At 42.3% G+C, this 20124-nt stretch overlaps 1 protein-coding gene across 3 annotated transcripts in view; it reads left to right on the forward strand.

Annotated features, from left to right (window-relative positions):
• The first annotated feature begins 9492 nt into the window (after window positions 1-9492).
• Dync1i1 (dynein cytoplasmic 1 intermediate chain 1) overlaps window positions 9493-20124 on the forward strand; it is a 313335-nt gene continuing 302703 nt past the window's right edge. For 2 of the 3 annotated variants that reach the window (XM_006236026.5, XM_017592509.3), the window contains exon 1: window positions 9493-9772. The gene's annotated coding sequence lies outside the window, so the exon portion shown is untranslated. The remainder of the gene's footprint in view (window positions 9773-20124) is intronic. The other variant, NM_019234.2, reaches the window with a different exon arrangement.

Consider the following 20124-nt stretch of genomic DNA (forward strand, 5'->3'; position numbering starts at 1 on the left):
TTCTGGGAATCAAAAGCAGGACCTGATACATATAATGTGAGCACTCTATCATCAACCTGAGAAAGCAAAAGGGACCTGAAGGCTCGGTGACACACACACAGGCAAGATCTCTCCAATGCCAATGAATCGCCTTCCTCGATTTGCATGTGTGGGGTGCAGTAAAGGACTTGCCCGCTACATTCTCAGGTGTTTATTGTGAATAAGATAGAGAAAGTATCTAGAGGCATCTCGAAGAATCCAGAGCAGAGAGAAAAGAAAGGAGGCTGGGCATGGTCAGGCATAAGGAAGCAGGAGAGCGAAAGGGCATAGCAGAGATAGTGAGACAGCAAGACAGAGAGTAAGGGGAAAGAGAGAAAGAGAGAGAGAGAGAGAGAGAGAGAGAGAGAGAGAGAGAGAGAGAGAGAGAGAGAGAGAGAGAGAGGCAAAAAATAGAGAGGATAACAAGAGTGGGTTGGACAAATTATAGAGAATACAAAGAAGACAAGTAGCTAGATTGAGGGAAGGGCCAGGAGCCGATGTGGACTTTGAAATGACAAATGGAGACTTGTGTGATACTGAGAGAGCCTGGTATTCAGCATGGGTTTTGATATGCTGACAGGTACCACAAGTCTCCATATGTCCCTTCTGCTATAGGTTAAAAAAATTAGTGACTCCTTTTGGCAGATGAGAAATGCTTTCACAAGTTCTGAAAGAATGCTGGTTTTTATGTAACCCCCGGAAATCCTTCTATAGTTCAGCTTGAGCTCTTTTCTAGGTATATGGACTACCTGAGACCTCACAAACTCCACACTGGTATTTAATGCTGGAGTACATATATGCACACATTTACACACACACACACACACACACACACACACACACACACACACACACACACACTGAAGGATTCAGTCTAAAATATCTATTTGAGCCGGGCATACTATTGCACACATAAAATTAGCACGAAGGACAGAACGCACATCTTTATTCTCATCAATTTCAGCAAGATCTGAGAGTTTCCAGTCAGCCTGGTCTACTTTGCAAGCTCCAGGACGGCCAGGAGTAAACAGAGAAACCCTATCTCAAAGAAACAAAACTACAACAACAGCAAGAAGAAGAAGGAGGAGGAGGAGGAGGAGGAGGAGGAGGAGGAGGAGGAGGAGGAGGAGGAGGAGGAGGAGTAGAAGGAGAGAGAAGGAGAGAGAAGGAGAAGGAGAAGGAGAAGGAGAAGGAAGGAGAAGGAGAGAGAAGGAGAAGGAGAAGGAGAAGGAGGAGAAGGAGAAGGAGAAGGAGAAGAGAAGGAGAAGAAGGAGAAAAGGAGAAGGAGGAGAAGGAGAAGGAGGAGAAGGAGAAAAGGAGAAGGAGGAGAAGGAGAAGGAGAAGGAGAAGGAGAAGGAGAAGGAGAAGGAGGAGTAGTTAACATTAAGAGTCAGGGCCAAGAAGGATGATGAATTACTGTAGGCCTACCTGGGCTATAGTCTAAGATCCTTTCAGTAGACAAACACCTAAGTACAACTTAGAAATCTTTCACAACTTAGCAAAGACTATGGCACATCACTATAGAGCCCTGGAAGGGACTGCCTTCTTATCCTTTGTAGCTCAGTGTAACCAGATTGGTGCATGCAATAGTCTCTTAAGTCATCTGTGCTAGAGAGGATACACAGAAGAAGGTCGTGATATATGTTTACTCAGGCAATGTGGGGACATGAACACTCCCCTCCACCCCAACTCCACCCATATCCTGGCTCTCCTTGTAGCAAGGGGTGCTGCACTAACACTAATTCTGGTATATATATTCCGATCACTGCTAAGTGATAAGAATTGGTGTATGTTCAGGATGTTTAAAAAGGAAGAAGCTTGCCATATAAATGTTGATCTATTTCTTATACCTAACATGTGTAATAAAAAAAAAACCCCAAAAACTGGCATCTATCAGGCTTGCTGGGAAACACAAAGCACATTACATAGAAAATATGGCAAACTCAAAAGGAAAAAATAAACATATATGATACAATATAATTACCTGGAAATTCCATCATACATGTGTATGTGTGTGTTACCTATAAATACACATACATTACATATGTGTGTTACCTGTAAATATACATACATTACGTGTGTATGTGTATGTTACCTATAAATACAGATGACTTAAAACATGTTTAAAAGCCTGTAACAGACATGTGTCACACTCCTCTGTTACAACCAGTCTTTCTGAGTAGTGATGACAAAAATTACAAAGTATGTTTTTAGGGATCATCTAAGCAAAGCAATGTTCCCAAACATGGGTTATTAGTGATTTTAATGTAGGTTCCTTTGATGTGTATTCATAGAAATTAAAAATAAGTAATTAGGTAATGATTTAAACAGAAGAAATATACACAGTGATTTCCCATCATCTAGGCAATGACAGAAACTGAATTTGAAACAAGGAAAACAAGTTTCTGTGTAATCATTGCCCATAAGTTAACATTATTTAAATGATATTTCTCAGGTATAAAGCTCTTCCTTGTTGCTGTACAGGTTGCTTCCACGATTGTATTATGTATGAATTATTAAAACCTTGCATTTTGGCTGTGTATCATCCTTGGAAGAGAAGCTGATCGAGGAAGCGCAAGCAGGAGGGCAGAGGAGGCGGGACAAAGACACATGGATGCAAAAGTGAAGGGGGCTGGAAGATGGGTGGTTATGATACAACTCTATTACAAATATAGGTAATTACAGGATAATTAGACTTGATTTTGGGAGTTATCCAAAGAGTTACTTTGAATAACTCCCTAGTCACACAGCAGACTCATTGTTCCAAAACCGAGAACAATTATTTGGGGCACACTCTTTGCAGGTGCTTATTTATTTATGGCAGCTCCTTTGGCTTAAAAGCATGGATGCTGTCTTCTGCCAAGGCTGGACTCCCCAGTGTAGGGGAATGTGGGGAGGAGGAAGGGGGATGGATGAGGAGGGGAACACCCTTATAGAAGAAGGGGAGGGAATGGGATAGGGGGCTTATGTCCAAGAAACCAGGAAAGGGAATAACATTTGAAATGTAAATAAAAAGTATCCAATAAAAGAAAAGAAAAAAAGTTTATGCAATAAAAATCAGAAGTTAGGGAGTCATTGATTTCTCCCTAAGTCAGTCTTGTGTTTTAAAGGTATTTTCAAACACAAAACCCATCCTCACTCCTGAACATACAGTTTGCAATCTGAAAAAACAAACTAGTTTCTGTTTTGTAACAGAGCAAACACAAACACATATATGGGAAGGGGTATAAATTTGTTTTTTCACAGATGTTTTACTACTTAGCATAAAGTACACATCATATGAACTATAAGTAAGAAATATTTTCAAGCAATTTTTCTTAAGAATACTACATTGCATGGTAATTTATCTTGGGGTAAGTCCTCATATAGCCTAAGCTCATCTCTAAATCACTAGATAGCTAAACTTGACCTTCTGTTCCCCGAAAAAGCTGAGATTACAGTAATGTGATACCACATACGGTATTAAGGATGTGCCCTAGGGCTTCATGAGAGTTGGACAAACATTCTTCTAACTGAGCTATACTCCCAGCCGCGAGCAATTTACATTTTTACAGCTGATTCTGGTCCTTCACTTCTTGTTTTAATCATTGAGATACCTTGAACCATTGAAGTTAATTTTCAGTGTGTGTGTGTGTGTGTGTGTGTGTGTGTGTGTGTTGTGTTAGCTAAGGTACACTATACTGAAGAATGATTTGCAGAGGAGTCTTAGGGCGTGAGTGAGAGTCTAGGTATCCAAGAGGGTGGTCGGGCCTGTATGCATTGGAATTCTACAGGAGGAAGGGCGTAGGTGCAGAGTGTCACCTGTGTCCAGCATGGATGAAGGACAGGTGCTCTGACCTAGAAGACTTTGTCTTGATGACTGGTAGTGATTTGGCAATATCATAGTTTTAGATTAATATCGCATGGATACTGGAGTCTACAAAGGTTTACTTCCCATATAGGCTTGTCTAAAGAACTTGTTAGGGACTTTTACAAGTGTCTATAGGTTAAATTATTGCTACATCACAGGAGACAAATGTCATTACTTCATCCAGAGTCCTAGGAGATTTGAGCATCACAAGAGTCTAGTAACTCGCACAAAGACTAGTTGTGAAACCAGCATGGTTTGGGGGAATTTACATTTGGATTCACCATCTAATTCCACATGGAGACCTAGCCATACCACTAATTCCTTGGAGGAGTCAAAAGTGCTGCAGTTTCCCAGCCTATTCTGATCAGCTGCTTAGCTCCTTCTTTGAGAACTTATTTCTAGCTTGGGAAGGAGGAATTGCTGTTGGAGTTGAGACTGCCATCTTGCAGATTTTCTTTCCTTCTAATCCTGAAGTCTCTTTTTAAGTGCAAGGAAGTGGCCATTATTTATTGGAAAGACAGTTCTAAAACCTATCATACAAGCTAATCACTCACAAAATACAACTCATTACAGAACAATAGGTTATCAATACTATACAGAATCTTGTTGGAGAAGTTTAAATAAGAAATCGGGGTTGGGGATTTAGCTCAGTGGTAGAGCGCTTGCCTAGCAAGCACAAGGCCCTGGGTTCGGTCCTCAGTTCCGAGAAAAAAAAAATCACCCACCACCTCCCGTCCCCATTGGCTCACGTATTTGAACACTTGTCCCAATTATTGGCACTGTTTATGGAGGTTGTGCAGCTTTTAGGTCATGGAGTATTGCTAGAGGAAGTGCATCAGTAGGGGTGGGTTTGAGAGTTTAAAGTCTTGGCCCACTTCCTGGTTTTGACTTCCTGTGTAGCAAAATGGGCTCAGGCAGCTCCCTGCTGTGGCTGCTTGCTGCCACACCCTCCTGCCACAATAAACTCTTGCTCTGGTGCCTTGACCCAACCCAAGCTCTTCCTTCTATAAGCTACTTTGGGACCTGGTGCTTTATCGCAGCAACAGAAAAAGTAACCAATACACCCATGTAATAAAAACACAACTAAATTTAACTTTTAATGTTGTTGAATAAAACACAACCCAACATCCTTCTTCTGCTATCCCTTAAGTCGGAACAAAGGTCATGCTCTGATCCTGAATTATGTGAGTATAGCCGTGAAGGTCTAATTTGGCTTGGGAAGCACTGTTTGATAAGCTACAAGATCTTTACATGTACACATCGTGTCAAAGAAACAATATATGCTTTGTACAGTCTTTTTAAAGAACGAGCACTAAAACAGCTAGAAACCTACATGTGAATAAATGAGACATAGACAGTACATTTTTTTCCATAGGAATTACCACAAAATCAACAGTAGATTTAAATGTAAAATGTATCACTACTAAACTTTAAAAGAGAACATAGAGATTCTATGTACCCTTGGGCCTGGTAATACCTTTTTAACTAGAAGAAGGAAAAAAAAAAACAGCCTATGACAAGCAATTACCATTCTTCTTCCCTGAAATTTAAAACTGCTGATCAGGAAAGGTAATGTGTAAAACAGAAGAAAAAGACAAGCATCAGAAGGAAAAAAATACTTATCACAGAGCACATATAAAATAATAAATACATATACTAAGAACATTTAAAGTTTAAGAAGGTCTAAATTCCTAAAGTGAACAGAAGACACCAGAGCAATGAATGTGTACTGATACAAGTAAACAAATAAAAGGTGGTTCACATTGCATTTTGTGGAGAAATCACCAGTTAGAACTACACTGCACATCTATCAGAATGGCTCACATCCCAAACACCAGCAGCACTCAGAGTCCGTGGGTATATGAGGCCACAGGAGCTATCATGTGCTGCTAGCGGAGTGCAGAATGCTGCCACTCTGGGGGAAATGCTTTGCAATTCCCTAGGAAGCTCAGCATTAAGTTTATCAAAGGATCCAGTAGACATAATCTTAGATATTGATCTGTATGAAATTCCAAAGCATAAATGCGTGTAAAATTCTGCTTACGAAGGCTCATAAGAATTGTATTCATAATTACAGAAGCTAGAACCACGTAGGATGTCTTTCAGCAGGTGAGTGGGTAAAATGGTAAATTAAAAACTAGAACACTATTCAATGATTAAAAAAAACATGAACCACTTGGACATAAGAAGATGTAAAAGAAACTTTGCTAAGCAAAATAATCTAGGCACCATGAGAGACTAATCATATTGCCATTCTGGAAAAAAAACGAAGCTGGATGTTAGCTAGATCAGTGGTGGCCAGAGCCCAGAAATAGGGGCATTTATTCCATGTCCATTTCCAGTCTCACAATATTTATAATGAACCTGGACATTGCATGATGAAATCATTTATAATTGGCTTTTTGTTGTTAAAACACACAAACTAAGTACAATATTTCAACCATTCTTAAGGGTTTTATTCAATAGTACTAAGTGTATTCTCATTGTTAAACTGTCAATCAATGGGGTTTCTCTTCTTTCAAAAGCAAAGCAAAGGGGCTGGGGATTTAGCTCAGTGGTAGAGCGCTTACCTAGGAAGCGCAAGGCCCTGGGTTCGGTCCGAAAAAAAGAACCAAAAAAAAAAAAAAAAAAAAAAGCAAAGCAAGACAAACAAATAAACCTCAAATCATTCCTGTCAGTTTTCCTCTTGGGAACTATCTGCAAACTTTGTTCCTTAATTGTGATTCTTTTACACACTTCATGTAAATGGAATCACAATATTTCCCTTCTGTGACTGGATTATTTCACTTGGCATAGCACATCTTCTATCTTACAGGATACAACAGGGTTTTTTTTTTTGAGGCATATATTTTTTTTCCATTTTCCATTTGTGAGTAGATGTTTGATTGCTTCTACTCTTTGACCACCAGACAACAAAATGGTTCAATGAACATAAATGTTCAAATACCTCTTCAAGATCCTACATTGTATTCTTTTTGAGGAAACAAAATAAAGTAACTAAATGACTAATCTTTTAACTAAAGGCTTAACACTCACTTAGCATATACTGTAGGATATTTGTAATGGTATTTGAACTGGACAAAATCGTGGAATCCTGTACTGAACTTCCAAATGGTCTTTTCAGCCTTTACTTGTAAATCCAGTCTTCATCCTGTGGATGCCTCCAGATGACTCATCCAGGTTTGGGGGTCGTTTTGTTTTGTTTTCTACTTGAATGCCTTTAGTGGGTCCCCAGTACACATTTTCAGCTTCTGTTAGGGCCCAGTCATACTCTACATGATTCTGTCACTCTCACAAACGCTGTTCTACTTAACATTTGCTGTGCGCATTTTTAGGTTTCATCTCTTCTAGAATTCTATATCTAGCAATGCCATCCCTTCTTTATTTCTACCATTAGAAAGAGTAGCTCTCTGTTCAAACGTCTACAGTCACAGTTGTTTTTGTTTCCTTTCTTCTACCATCATACCTTCGAGAACAAAGACTAGTCTCCTACATTTTGGATCATGTGGCATGACCAGTACAATTGTTTGAAAGTAGTGGGCACTGGACAGTCATGTGTTGTAAAGACAGAGATTTGGCTTCCCAGGTGGGCTGAGTGCTGAGGTAAATGGAATTCAAACCTCAGCTAGGCTGCTCAACTCAAGGTCCTTTTGCAGACTATGTTATTGAGGGTAACATAGAGGGAGGTAATTGAGTAAATGGATATTGGATATGTATTAAAAGAGGATCATTAGATCTACTCAAGGGATACAATGTAGGTTGTCAAACAATAGTTATCTTCATACTACAGAAAACAAGAACCCAGTTGTCTTTGTTAGGGTTTTACTGCTGTGAACAGACACCATGACCACAGCAGCTCTTCTAAGGACAACATTTAATTGGGACTGGCTTATAGGTTCAGAGGTTCAGTCCAGTATCATCATGGCAGGAAGTATGGCAGCATCCAAGAAGGCATGCCACAGGAGGAGTTGAGAGGTCTACATATTGATCCAAAGGCAGTTAGGAGAAAATATGGCTTCCACGAATCTAAAAGAGGGTCTTAAAGTCCATACCTAAAGTGACTCACTTCCTCTAACAAGGCCACACCTACTCCAACAAGGCCACACCTACCAGTACTGACCAGTTAAAGAGATGGATGCTTCTACAGTCCCAGTCCAATGCAAAGGCCTGGGGAATCCCTACGGAGCCACTGGTCATCAGCTCATTCTGGAAGACTGATGACACTGGCTTCAGATGTCTTCAAAAAGGCAGCAGTGGCCATGTATGAGATAAGCTGGACAAGATGTGGACAAGATAGGTGCATTTGCTAGGATAATGGGAGGGTAATAGAGAGAAAAACATGGGAAAATGTTCCCAACATTTAGAGTGGGTGTCCCCTTTCGTACAACCTGATCAAGAACATGCCTAATAGGTGTGCCCAAGGGAACATCTCTTAGTTGATTTCAACTCTAGTCGGGTTGATAACCAAGGCCAAGCATCACACAGTTCTTACAGCATTTTGTCTACTCTCTCAGGTAATAGAAACTTCTACTTCTATGATCAAAAAGGACCAGCCAGGAGGACAAATTTGAAACAATGCTAGCTAAGACTGTATTCATAATTGGATCTTATTTTGGAGTTACTGTGGCACCCGCCAGCTGATAAAATTACAAATATTTGGGTGCCTATGAGATGCCCTCCATGTATTTACTCTCTTATTCGTACATGGATGACCAGGATGGTCATGCAAAATAATGAAAAGCTCATCTACAAAATGATGCCAATCCCATACTGCCTAACATCCTAAACTCCATTCCTCAGCTTTATAACAGCTAGTATGGTAAACTTTGGGGAAGTCCGAAGATGATATTCAGGCTTTTTATTTATTTATTTATTTATTTATTTATTTATTTATTTTTAATTTTTAATTTTTTTTTATTTTTTAAAGCCAGGACATCTGAGAAGCAATGGGAAGCAAGCTACAACACACACATTCTCTCTCTCTCTCTCTCTCTCTCTCTCTCTCTCTCTCTCTCTCTCTCTCACACACACACACACACACACACACACACACAAACACACTGTACATAGCACATGTATCTATTTCTGTATGTATACATTTGTGTATGTGTCAATATATGTATATATGATTTAAATACATATATATATATATATATATATATACCCAAAGTGACTCACTTCCTCTAACAAGGCCACACCTACTCCAACAAGGAGAGAGAGAGAGAGAGAGAGAGAGAGAGAGAGAGAGAGAGAGAGAGAGAAGAGAGGAGGGGGGAGAAAGGAGGGGGGAGAGGAGGGGAGAGAGGGGGGGGGAGAGAGGAGGGGGGAGAGAGGAGGGGGGAGAGAGGAGGGGGGAGAGAGGAGTATAATGTATATGTTTGTGTGTGTAGCTGTGAATTTGTATTTGTGTATGTTCAGGAAATCTAGGTTCATCCGTACCTATACAGCACGAATAGATCTAAGCTTGTTTGTTTCTTTTTAAAAGACTTAAAGTTTTTCTGTCTGGGAGTGAAAGTTGTCCATAGAGGAAATCATCAGGAGCTTGGCAGACTTGGCTTTCCTTGGCAATAACTTAGGTGTGCGCCTCCTGCAGCCCAGGACTGACTGTCCCTGGGTTCCCTCCTCCCTGCCAGGCTGGCCCCGAGGCGGTGCTGCGCTGTGCGGAGGCCCTCCCGCGGGAGGCGCGGGCGTGGAGGGCGTGGGCCGTGGGCGGGGCGAGCCCCGCAGCCCGGGTGCTGGGAGCTGTCAGTGTCAAGCTCAGGAGAGAGGAAGTGATCGCTCCGGGAGGAGCGCTAGCCTAGCCGCGCAGCGTGAGACAGCACATCCTGCTGGCGCGGGCCCGCTGCTCCCCGTCCTCCCGCGCCTCCTCCACCACCTCAGTGAGCCTCCGCAGACAGCATCCAGGTAACCCATGGGTGGGAGGTGGTGTCTACGCGCAGCCACCACTGTGCCCCTCGGCCCAGGAGGCATCTGCAGGACACCAGGCATGGAAGCAGCGACTGCTGCAGCCACCACTGGGCACAGCCTGGGCCCCTTTCCCATGCTCCTGCATACTGGAGTGCCCCAAGCTGGAGCCCTCCAGCGGTAGCCCTGGCTGCAGCTCACCAGGAGCAGAGAGGTGCGGGCAGAGGAGGAAGGGTCAAGGATGTCATCACCTTGTAGCCCACCTTGTACACTGGGAGGGGCATGGCAAGGTTCCTCACCTTGGTTTTTTTTTTTTCTCCCCGGGAGCAAAAGGCCAGCAGCTGGGCTGTCCACATCCCTGTGGGCTACCAGCTCATAGCCCCTAGGAAGGGAGATCTGCAGAGTGTGGGGAAGGACGCTGTTTGATTACATTTCTGAGCTGTCTGCAAAGCTTTAGGATGCTGTTGCTACCCGCCAGGTCGGAGGGGCCAGTGCACTTCCAACCGAGCTTTAATTAAACACTCATGCAAAATGCCAGCTTCTTTCTCTGCTGGATTTAAAAAAAAAAAGTGTGGCTGGGGATGTGTTTTGGTAAACACCTCCGCCGTTCTCCTTCCCCCTCTCCCACCGGCAATTGCTCTGGCCATATAAAGCTCTGAGTTGCCACCAGAGCACTGATCCTAGCAGAGCTGGTGGGGAACTGAGTGTCCGGGAGTCTCATGACTTTTACCTCAGCAAACGTTAACCGGAGACTGAGGACCAGGAAAGGATATCACTTAGGAAACAGAAGGTTCAAGAAAGGCAGAAAATCGAATAAATAAACTGGCTCTCCTGGACTCTAACCACACCTAAGGCAGGAACAAGTAGCCAGCCATTTTCTTGCTGGAATTGTGTTTGGAATGAACATTACAGACTTGATGCAGCTTGAAGTTGTGAAGGAATTGCTTCCAGACATTACAGCCTAGCAGGAAGCTTAGCTGACAATGTAGTGTGCCAGTGACAGTCAAAGAGAGCCTTGGATAATAGCATAGATATGACTAACCACTAACCATCAACGGAATACTTTTGTGTAATTGTGGAAATTGTTGGGGGCTGGGAGAATGTGTTGATCAGTATTAAAATATTGGTAACTTCAAAATGGGAAAAATCCAGTGCAAATTGCATCCCCCAGGTATTCCGGAGAATGTCTGTAGTACTTCTTCTTTTTCTTCTTCTTTTTTTTTCTTACAATGCCTAGTTTGCGCCTAAAGGTTTACTATAGGGAAACGGGAACGTTTAACTCTGTTCTTCTGACCATGCTTCTTAGTGGAACAAAATCTGGCAGTCCTAGCACTAAGGCAGTCCACTCTTCCCTAGAACTAGCTCTCCAGGATATCAGCTCCCAGGAGCCTGTGATCAGGAGATACTCCTTTTAAAAACTTCCAGCACAATACCGGAGTATCGAATGCACCCGTTCAAGCCTGCCCAGGGTTGGGCACTATATTCGCCCCAGAACATCTCGTGCATCTGTGTCTTGTTTCGGGGTTCTGTCATCTGTGCACCTGCATGGATCTCCGGGATGCTCTGGCTTCCTAAGGCAGAGAGGACAGCTCATAGCATCTGCCCAATGCCTGACCTGACCCGCTTTCCTATTGGTTGTCCGTTAAAGGCTTACTTTGTATCTTTATGGAGAATCACAGTTAAGGTTCTGTGCAGAGAAGACACTGGATACACAAATTGATTAGGGCAGAGTCACTAAACTGTTTGTCTGTTGTGCTTAGTTTCTGACGAGTTTCTGAGATGGTAGAAGGGCCTTTCTGTTAAGTATGCTGTCTGTTGAAGAGGAGGTACTGTGAAATTTCCCCATAGTACTTGTCTTTCCTAAAAATATCAATCCCTTCCTCTGCATATACCTAACTCCTCCCCCACTGCAGTCCAGTGTTGATCAAGAAGTTGATAGGAAATCCACACACTCTGTGCCTGTTCAGACAGCTCTGTAGGCCAATAGAGCAAAATGAATGTCAAGCCTTTAGCCTCAGGCTGATCTCATGGCATGGAAGTTACCCTTTATCCTTAACGACCACTCGTCTTAGACTGTTTCTTTTTGTCACTTACACGAGCATCAAGTGAAGGGATCAAAGACGTCTGTGGAAAGCTAAGTATCTTCTCTTTCGGCTGCATCCCGCTCACGCTGTGCTCACTAAATATAGCCAAAGCTGATAGGAGTAGCTACAATGTGCTAAGCACTTTCCCCATGAATTCCATTTTAAATATCTTCTCGCAATTACTAAAAAAAAAAAAAAATCTCATAGGAAAACCTGTGACAGAGGTTTTGCTTATAATCCCTTAAAAGAATTAGGTCACAGTGACGTCAAGTAACTCCCTAAAGTTTACTCAAGTTAACTGGCTAGGGTTTTTGATGTAGACGCCCAGGCCTCTTCTTGTAACCACACTTCCAGACGATGAAGCAATTCTGATTGCTTTCATTTCAGATACTGGGTAGTAGGCTCTGTTGTTGTTGTTGTCGTTGTTGTTGTTGTTGTTGTTGTTGTTGTTGTTGTTTCTTTTTCGCCCTTAAGTTGACTCCACAAGGTAGAGACCACTTAAACATGAAGCAGAGTTAAGTGGTATAAAGAGATCACAGTTAATAAATAGTAGAACTAGGAGTCTAACCAGGTCAGGCAGCTCTACAAAAAGTAGACTGTAATTGTCCCGGCAGTGGATGACTCTTAAAGAGAGACACTTGGGCTGTCAGGCTATTGAAACAATGCATAGCAACTATTTAAAAGCCACCCCCCCCCAAAATAAAACCTTATCTAGGGGGCAGCAAAAGGCTGAAATCCTGGAGTCAATCAGGGGAGGACCTTGTCTCCTAGGAAGAGATTTCACAGTTCTGACATTTGGAAACCATTGTAGAGCGGGACCCAGAGCCTAGTAATGAGCCTGCTCTGTTACACATACCTCTTGCCACTAACTCAACACAAACTGGTCAGTACCTCAAAGAGAAACATGGAGGAGGGGTCTCTGGATCCCTTTGTTTGTTTTTCTGCCCAAGGTGGTGATGTTGAGCAAATCTCTTTTCTGTGCTTTTTCAGTATTACTTATCTCTTTGATCCCTGTGTCAAGGATGAGTGACCGAGCACAGCTTGTTGGGGTTGGCAGGGTTGAGTTTCACTATAGACACTCCCCTGGAAGCTACAAGTGCAGGCACATTTTCCCTCACCCAAGTGGTAACTGTGAGTTCCATTTATTTACCCTTTGGAATAAAACGTTTAATAACCCCCCAATAGAAAATTTCAAAGCTGTGTAAATTTGTTGCCCCCTTGACCACAAATTCTTTTTTAAGTAGTCTCTATATCACCTAGAAAAATGTGTGGCCATGTGTTCATTTGGGTATACGCCTGGAGCAGTGAACAGATTGATATATTGAGTATACCTCAGGTTACTCAGCCCTTCCCCCCATACATTCTGGGATTATTTCCTTTGCTTTGCTGGGTAAGAAGGTTGACTTGAGAATGGCAAAGCAAATCTTGCCATAATGAACACTCCACTGCCTATGAACAAGTCTGGAAGAGACCCTGGGTAGGTACATAGTCTCACTATTATTATTATTATTATTATTATTGTTATTATTACTATTATTATTATCAGTATTATTATTATATTACCGGAGTTGACCCTGGAGAGGGAGCACATGAAGGTTTAGGATAGGCATTGAGTCTAGTAAAATTGATGAATATTTTATGCATATCTGCATAGATATTATAAGGGAAATTAGAGATATTTTTAAAATAATATGAGATTGAGAGTCACTGGTTCTTAAGGAGCAGGGGCAGGGTTTCTGGAGGAGGCACAGAAGTCATTGCTGAAATGTATCACGGCAAAAGCACTGTGCCTGGGCTAGCCAAGGAAAAAAGATGTTCTGTCATGTATCCAGAGTTTCACCTAGAGCCCAGGTGTCAGGAATACTTACATGAGTTCAGTTTGCATTCGGGTTAAGTCTCCAGAACTGGCCATGGCTGGAGTACTTGTCTACCCTTCCGGCATTTACCTGGAGCACAGTTTACTGACACAGTAGTTCACCAAGTCACCCCAACATCCCGAAAGGTAGATGACCTTATCTTCTTACACAAACAAGGAGATGCTTAGAAACTCCAGTCACTTGTCCCAGGCCACATGAGGCCAGCTAAGGAAGTACTAGATTTCAAATACAGATCAGCATAACTCCAACGCCCGTTTGTTCTCTTTCTGCCACATCTCATTGTCCCTCTGTCCATGTGTGTTGCCAAAAGTGTCCTTTAATGTAGCTTTCTGTTTATTATGTCAGCACTCGGTGTCCTTCCAGAACTTGCTCACACGCTGAAAGGAAAAGGCTGGCTGTATTATCAGAAAGAGCACAGGACTTAGGCATTTCTCATTGTGACCTGTCTTCATTGACTGAAGATGAAGCCTCACTCATGTGACATTCATGTGTCTCCAGACATCTTGTAGAATATACCAGCCCTTACCTAACCCAGTTCAAAGACAGTCTGCCCAGGGCAGCAGCAGCTCAAGCTCATTGCAAAGATGAATGTCCTTCCAGGCTTCCCCATCTTCTGGGACTTTTGTGCTTCAGTAACAATGCTGTGATCTGGAGCACTGGCTCTGTACTATGTCCTGGGAGGCCTTGAACTTATCATACATCCTCATGCTCTGCAGTTCACAGCAGTCCTGAAGTTATATTGCAGAAATAGGGAGATGGAGGGCAGGATGCTCACATTCAAGGTTCTGCTTCAGACTTGACATCTTTCCATTCTTCTGTTCTCTCAGTACTTTCATGTTTTATTTTGTGGTATAGAATAACTAGTGCTACTAGTACGGCAAATGCATACAGCATTTCTACTAGAGTTAAGGATTTCTTTGCAATAAAAGAGGCAGATCTGAGATACTGTAACGTGTGACTATGTCCTTAGCCAACAGCTGAGCATGGCCACAGGTATCAGTGAATTTCCTTATGATTAAACACAATGATTCCTAAACAATCTTTGTGTTTGTTTGATTTTTTGAGACAGAGATTTTCTGTGTAACCCTGGCTGTCCTGGAACTCTCTCTGTAGACCAGGCTGGCCTTGAACTCACAAGATCCACCTACCTCTATTCCCAAATTGCCACCACTGCCCATCCTAAAAATTACGTTTTTAAAAAAAATTTCTTTCATCACTTCTTGAACATCCTATTTTTTGGTTAGCATCTAATGTTTGTCATAAAGGGTTTTAATACTGACCACGGGAGTGGAGAGCTAGCTCAATGGGTAAGAATGTTTGCAGTGCAGTCATGAACATCTGAGTTCAAGTTCCCAGAACACACATAAAAAGCTGGCTGTGACTTCATACCCCAGCACTCTAGGGAGTAGAGACAAGAGGATTCTTGGGAATTGCTGGCTACCAACCTAATTACAAGGTCAGTGAGAGACTTTGTTTTACAGGAATAGAGGAGAGATTAATAGAGCAGGGCAGCAGATGTCCTCCTCTGACTTCTGTGTTCTTGGGTGTGTGCACCTGTGAACACACATGCCAGCCATCTGCCTACATACCACACAGATACACCACACACACTCAGACAAGCAAAAGAAAGCGGTTAAATTATATTGAATCTGGTTTTCAGAGCATGAGAGACTTTGACAATTAAAGATAAAATAATGACATCCTGCATTAACTCAATTAAAATGTAAATACTATAATAACTATGCCAAAGATCTCTTTAGCAAAGAGATATTTTTTTTCAACAAGCTCCAACAATTTTATTTTTTCCCCTTAGCTTTTTTGTACCACCTAAGACAAAGTTTTCTGTGTAAGGTGAAAATTACCTCATAGCCATAAATTACATATTCACTAAAAACAATCACCACAAAAACATATTGAAAAACAGATGAAAATTGTCACACAAAACTACAGGTATTATTGGTTATGTATTTATTCTTTTGAAATGTGTACTTAGCTATGCATTTTTCATCTATCTTCATCTCCACAATTTTATTGTAATCCCAAAGTAATAATTTTTATGTCACTGATTAACAAGGTTTAAGCAAGCCAGTTTACAGTAGTAAGCTGATGACAATTTGTCTGTGTCAAGAAGCAGATCATCTTATTTTTGGCTAAACTGACGAATCATCTGTTCTCTGTTCTCACACTCAGAGTTATTTACTCTTTGTTTCTTTTTTTTTTTCATTGTATTTTTATTTTTATTTTTATTTTTTTATTAACTTGAGTATTTCTTATATACATTTCGAGTGTTATTCCCTTTCCCGGTTTCCGGGCAAACATCCCCCTCCCCCCTCCCCTTCCTTGTGGGTGTTCCCCTCCCAACCCTCCCCCCATTGCCGCCCTCCCCCCACCAGTCTAGTTCACTGGGGGTTCAGTCTTAGCAGGACCCAGGGCTTCCCCTTCCACTGGTGCTCTTACTAGGATATTCATTGCTACCTATGGGGTCAGAGTCCAGGGTCAGTCCATGTATAGTCTTTAGGTAGTGGCTTAGTCCCTGGAAGCTCTGGTTGCTTGGCATTGTTGTACTTTTGGGGTCTCGAGCCCCTTCAAGCTCTTCCAGTTCTTTCTCTGATTCCTTCAATAGGGGACCTATTCTCAGTTCAGTGGTTTGCTGCTGGCATTCGCCTCTGTATTTGCTGTATTCTGGCTGTGTCTCTCAGGAGCGATCTACATCCGGCTCCTGTCGGTCTGCACTTCTTTGCTTCATCCATCTTGTCTAATTGGGTGGCTGTATATGTATGGGCCAAATGTGGGGCAGGCTCTGAATGGGTGTTCCTTCAGTCTCTGTTTTAAGCAAAGAGATATTTTTATAGCTTGAAGTCAAAACTCACTAAAATTTGGACCTCTTTTCCTCATAACCTCCCTTCCTCCTTCCTTCTTCCCTGTTTTCCCTCTTCCTTCCTCCTCTTCCTCCCTCCCCTCCCTCTCCTCCTCCATCCTTCCCTCTCTTTCTCCCTCCCTTGCTCATTTCCTTCCTTTCTTCCTTCCTTCCTTCCTTCCTTCCTTCCTTCCTTCCTTCCTTCCTTCCTTCCTTCTTGCATTTCTTATTTTCTCCAGTAATGCGGAAGAAATGTCTTTGTAAGTATAGCTGGGAATGGAGTCCCCAATGAGGCACAGTCTCCAGCAGACCATCTTTTGGAAAGCAGACACACAGAAGCTACAGGTCTAGAGATTAGTGCCCTTAGCACTTCCCTTCCCCAGCTCCTTTAACACAGCCTCTGTGTGGCCAGGTGCTCCATGGGTATGGTGCAGTTAATGGGTCCAGGGGCCTTGTTCTTTGAAGTTGTGTTAGTGGAGTGGAGGGCAGGAAGGACTCTTCTTCTATTTAAAGACACTTTTCAGTAAGGTTTTTAAAAAGGAGCCATTTTGCATGTTGTCAAATGGGTGGCTTTTAGTTAAGACAATTTCCCAGTGATTCTGGAAACATTGGGCCATGTCTAGACAATATCACTTGCCACGTTTGGGCAAGAGGACTACAACTTGCAGCAAGTGGGGAGAAATAGGACAGCTGGTGGGCAATTCAGACCTCACAGCAAAGAGTCATCTGGCCTCAACTTTTAGCAATGCCAAGGTTAAGTCCTTCTTAAAATTCTCCAATTTTCCCATTAAAAATTTCTGTGCAATTTTAGTCCGTTTCCTTGGCTTTTGGCAAAATAGCTGGATCATGACATCTAAAAGGGAACTTAAAGTCATAGGAAGAATGTGTGAGATAACGTGCTTATGAGAACATCAGTTTGTTTACCTATCTGTGGGGATGACTACTCAGACCAGAGAGTTAGTGTGAGTTAGTGACAGTGAATGCACAGGGCCCAGGGGATAATATGCACCCCATGTATGGAGGATGCTTTCTTTTGTCAAACAGCTGTGACTCTTACCCTTCTTTTCTCTAGCCTGGATATGATCTTGCCCTCTGAGAACCAGTGGAAAATATTATTTGGGCTTATACTTATTTATGCATCTGCCTGCTTCCTTGTTAGACTCCAAGTTCTCTGATACATTCTCCTGCTTCCCAGTAGAGCCTCTGACAGGTAGAAAACCCACAGAAGGCTTTAGTTGATCTGAAATAGAAGACAGAGTAAATCCCACTTAATTACCTTAAAAGATTGGATTCCTCCCTCTTTAGGTCATTTTAATATGTCTAGGTAAAAAAAAATTCATTGCCTAAATGTAGCACCCATTGTCAGTTTGATCGCAGTGTGCATTTGGACCTGGCAATGCCTAGGATTTTGGAAGCCTTGCCTCCCTCAGTCACAATCATATGGCGCATCTCTGCTGTGGCAATGGGAGTCTAGGGAGCTTTCTGTTAAGGAAACAGCAGGCAGGATGGTTTGAGCATATGTGCCCTCCATGAATCCCTTAAGCTAATTCTTTTGAGACAGAGATGGAGATGCAGAAAGACAGAGACAAACAGAGACACACAGAGACATAGAGAATACATGTTGGCATGATGTACATGTAATGTACTAGCTATGCATGTGAGCTTGAATGTGTACACACATGTGTGGAGGCTAAAGCTCACATTACGGCACATCTTCCTCATTCTCTTCATTCCTCTCTTTTTGAGGTTGGTGTACATCACTGTACTCAGAGCTCACTCCAGTCACCTAGACTGATTGGTCAAAGAGCTCGAGAGACTTTCCTGTCTCTGTCTTCTCAACACTGTGTTTATAGACATGGACCACCATGTTGGACTTTTTAGGTAGTTGCCAGGGTTCTGGACTCAAGTTCTTCATATTTTCTCAAAGCCAAGACTTTACCATGCGGTCACTCTTAAACTAATTCTTCTGATTTTGCTTTCTGTCAGATGTTCTTTACTGAGCAGTTCAGTGCTTTGATTCACGGCAAATGTGATAAAGAAAAGTTAAGACTCATTATTGGGTTTACATTTTATTGCAATGTCCCATGTGAGGCCATAATAATGATGATGATATTTGAAATGGTGCCAGTGGATAAATGACAACAGAACATTTCGTCTCCTTTGTAGAATGCAAGCTAGAGTGTCTGCTCAGCTTAGGTCTGAAATTGTGCCCATTTCTTTGTTGCACAAGATGAGGATTTCACTAGTTGAATTGGACTATGGTTTCTTCTTTAGAATGTGGTTAAAGTTCTATAGGGAAACCTGTGGAAATGTTTAACTATTTAGCAGGCTACTGAATGCTAAAAATGTGAGTATAGGTTACTTGAGGGCCTAGTCTCAGAAAGGAATTGTGGATATCTGTAGTTGGTAGGGTTTGGTCACTGAAAGGGAAACAGGCCCAGGGGAAATGTATGCTTAGACAGTGTCCTCTTTTTAGATGGCCTGCCTCTCCTGTTACATCATCCACCCGACTTGTATCAAAATAGCAAGGGTTTGTGGGAAATGGTGTGTATTTTGTGGAGGAAGAATAACAAAACCTTTCTGTGCTCGCTTCCTTTATAAGTGTGACTTTGTTCCCTCTTGGAAAGGTATAGGTTACTCCCACTGGGAAAGAGGAGCTTCCCTGTTTGTCTCAGCACAGAGGAAGGCAGGAATCTATTCACCTAAGTTAAAATGTCATTATAGATCTCCTCATTTAAATATAGACCTCCCAGGGGCAGTGTAAGGGGAGGGTTTGGCCTTTGATGTTTCCTTGCTCTTTCTTTCAAGCTTTTAAATATTTTTTCAAATCCTGCTGAAAAGCAATCAGTACCTCAGACAAGGGTGAAATCCCACATCTCACATCATTCAATAAAAATGGAACTGTACTCAGTTCCCTTAAATTTTCTAAATGAATATATAACCACAAGGGCCAGCAAGTAAGAGACTTTTGTTCAAAGTGGGAGGAAAACATTTGCAGGGGAGGAAGAAAATATTCTTTTCTTTTTCTTTTTCTTTTTTTTTTTACATTTTATTTTTTTTATTAACTTGAGTATTTCTTATATACATTTCGAGTGTTATTCCCTTTCCCGGTATCCGGGCAAACATCCCCCTCTCCCCTCCCCTTCCTTATGGGTGTTCCCCTCCCAACCCTCCCCCCATTGCCGCCCTCCCCCCACCAGTCTAGTTCACTGGGGGTTCAGTCTTAGCAGGACCCAGGGCTTCCCCTTCCACTGGTGCTCTTACTAGGATATTCATTGCTACCTATGGGGTCAGAGTCCAGGGTCAGTCCATGTATAGTCTTTAGGTAGTGGCTTAGTCCCTGGAAGCTCTGGTTGCTTGGCATTGTTGTACATATGGGGTCTCGAGCCCCTTCAAGCTGGAAGAAAATATTCTTTTCCAGTGTGTTCTTCCTTGGCTACATTCTGTGAAGGCTGGGCCATGTACTTCAATAATGTTAGTAAAAATTTACTTTTAAGGATGAGTGTGGACAGTGGGGACATCTGGTCAACCTCA

Source organism: Rattus norvegicus, chromosome 4 (genome assembly GCF_036323735.1).
Source record: "Rattus norvegicus strain BN/NHsdMcwi chromosome 4, GRCr8, whole genome shotgun sequence".
Taxonomy (NCBI): domain Eukaryota; kingdom Metazoa; phylum Chordata; class Mammalia; order Rodentia; family Muridae; genus Rattus; species Rattus norvegicus.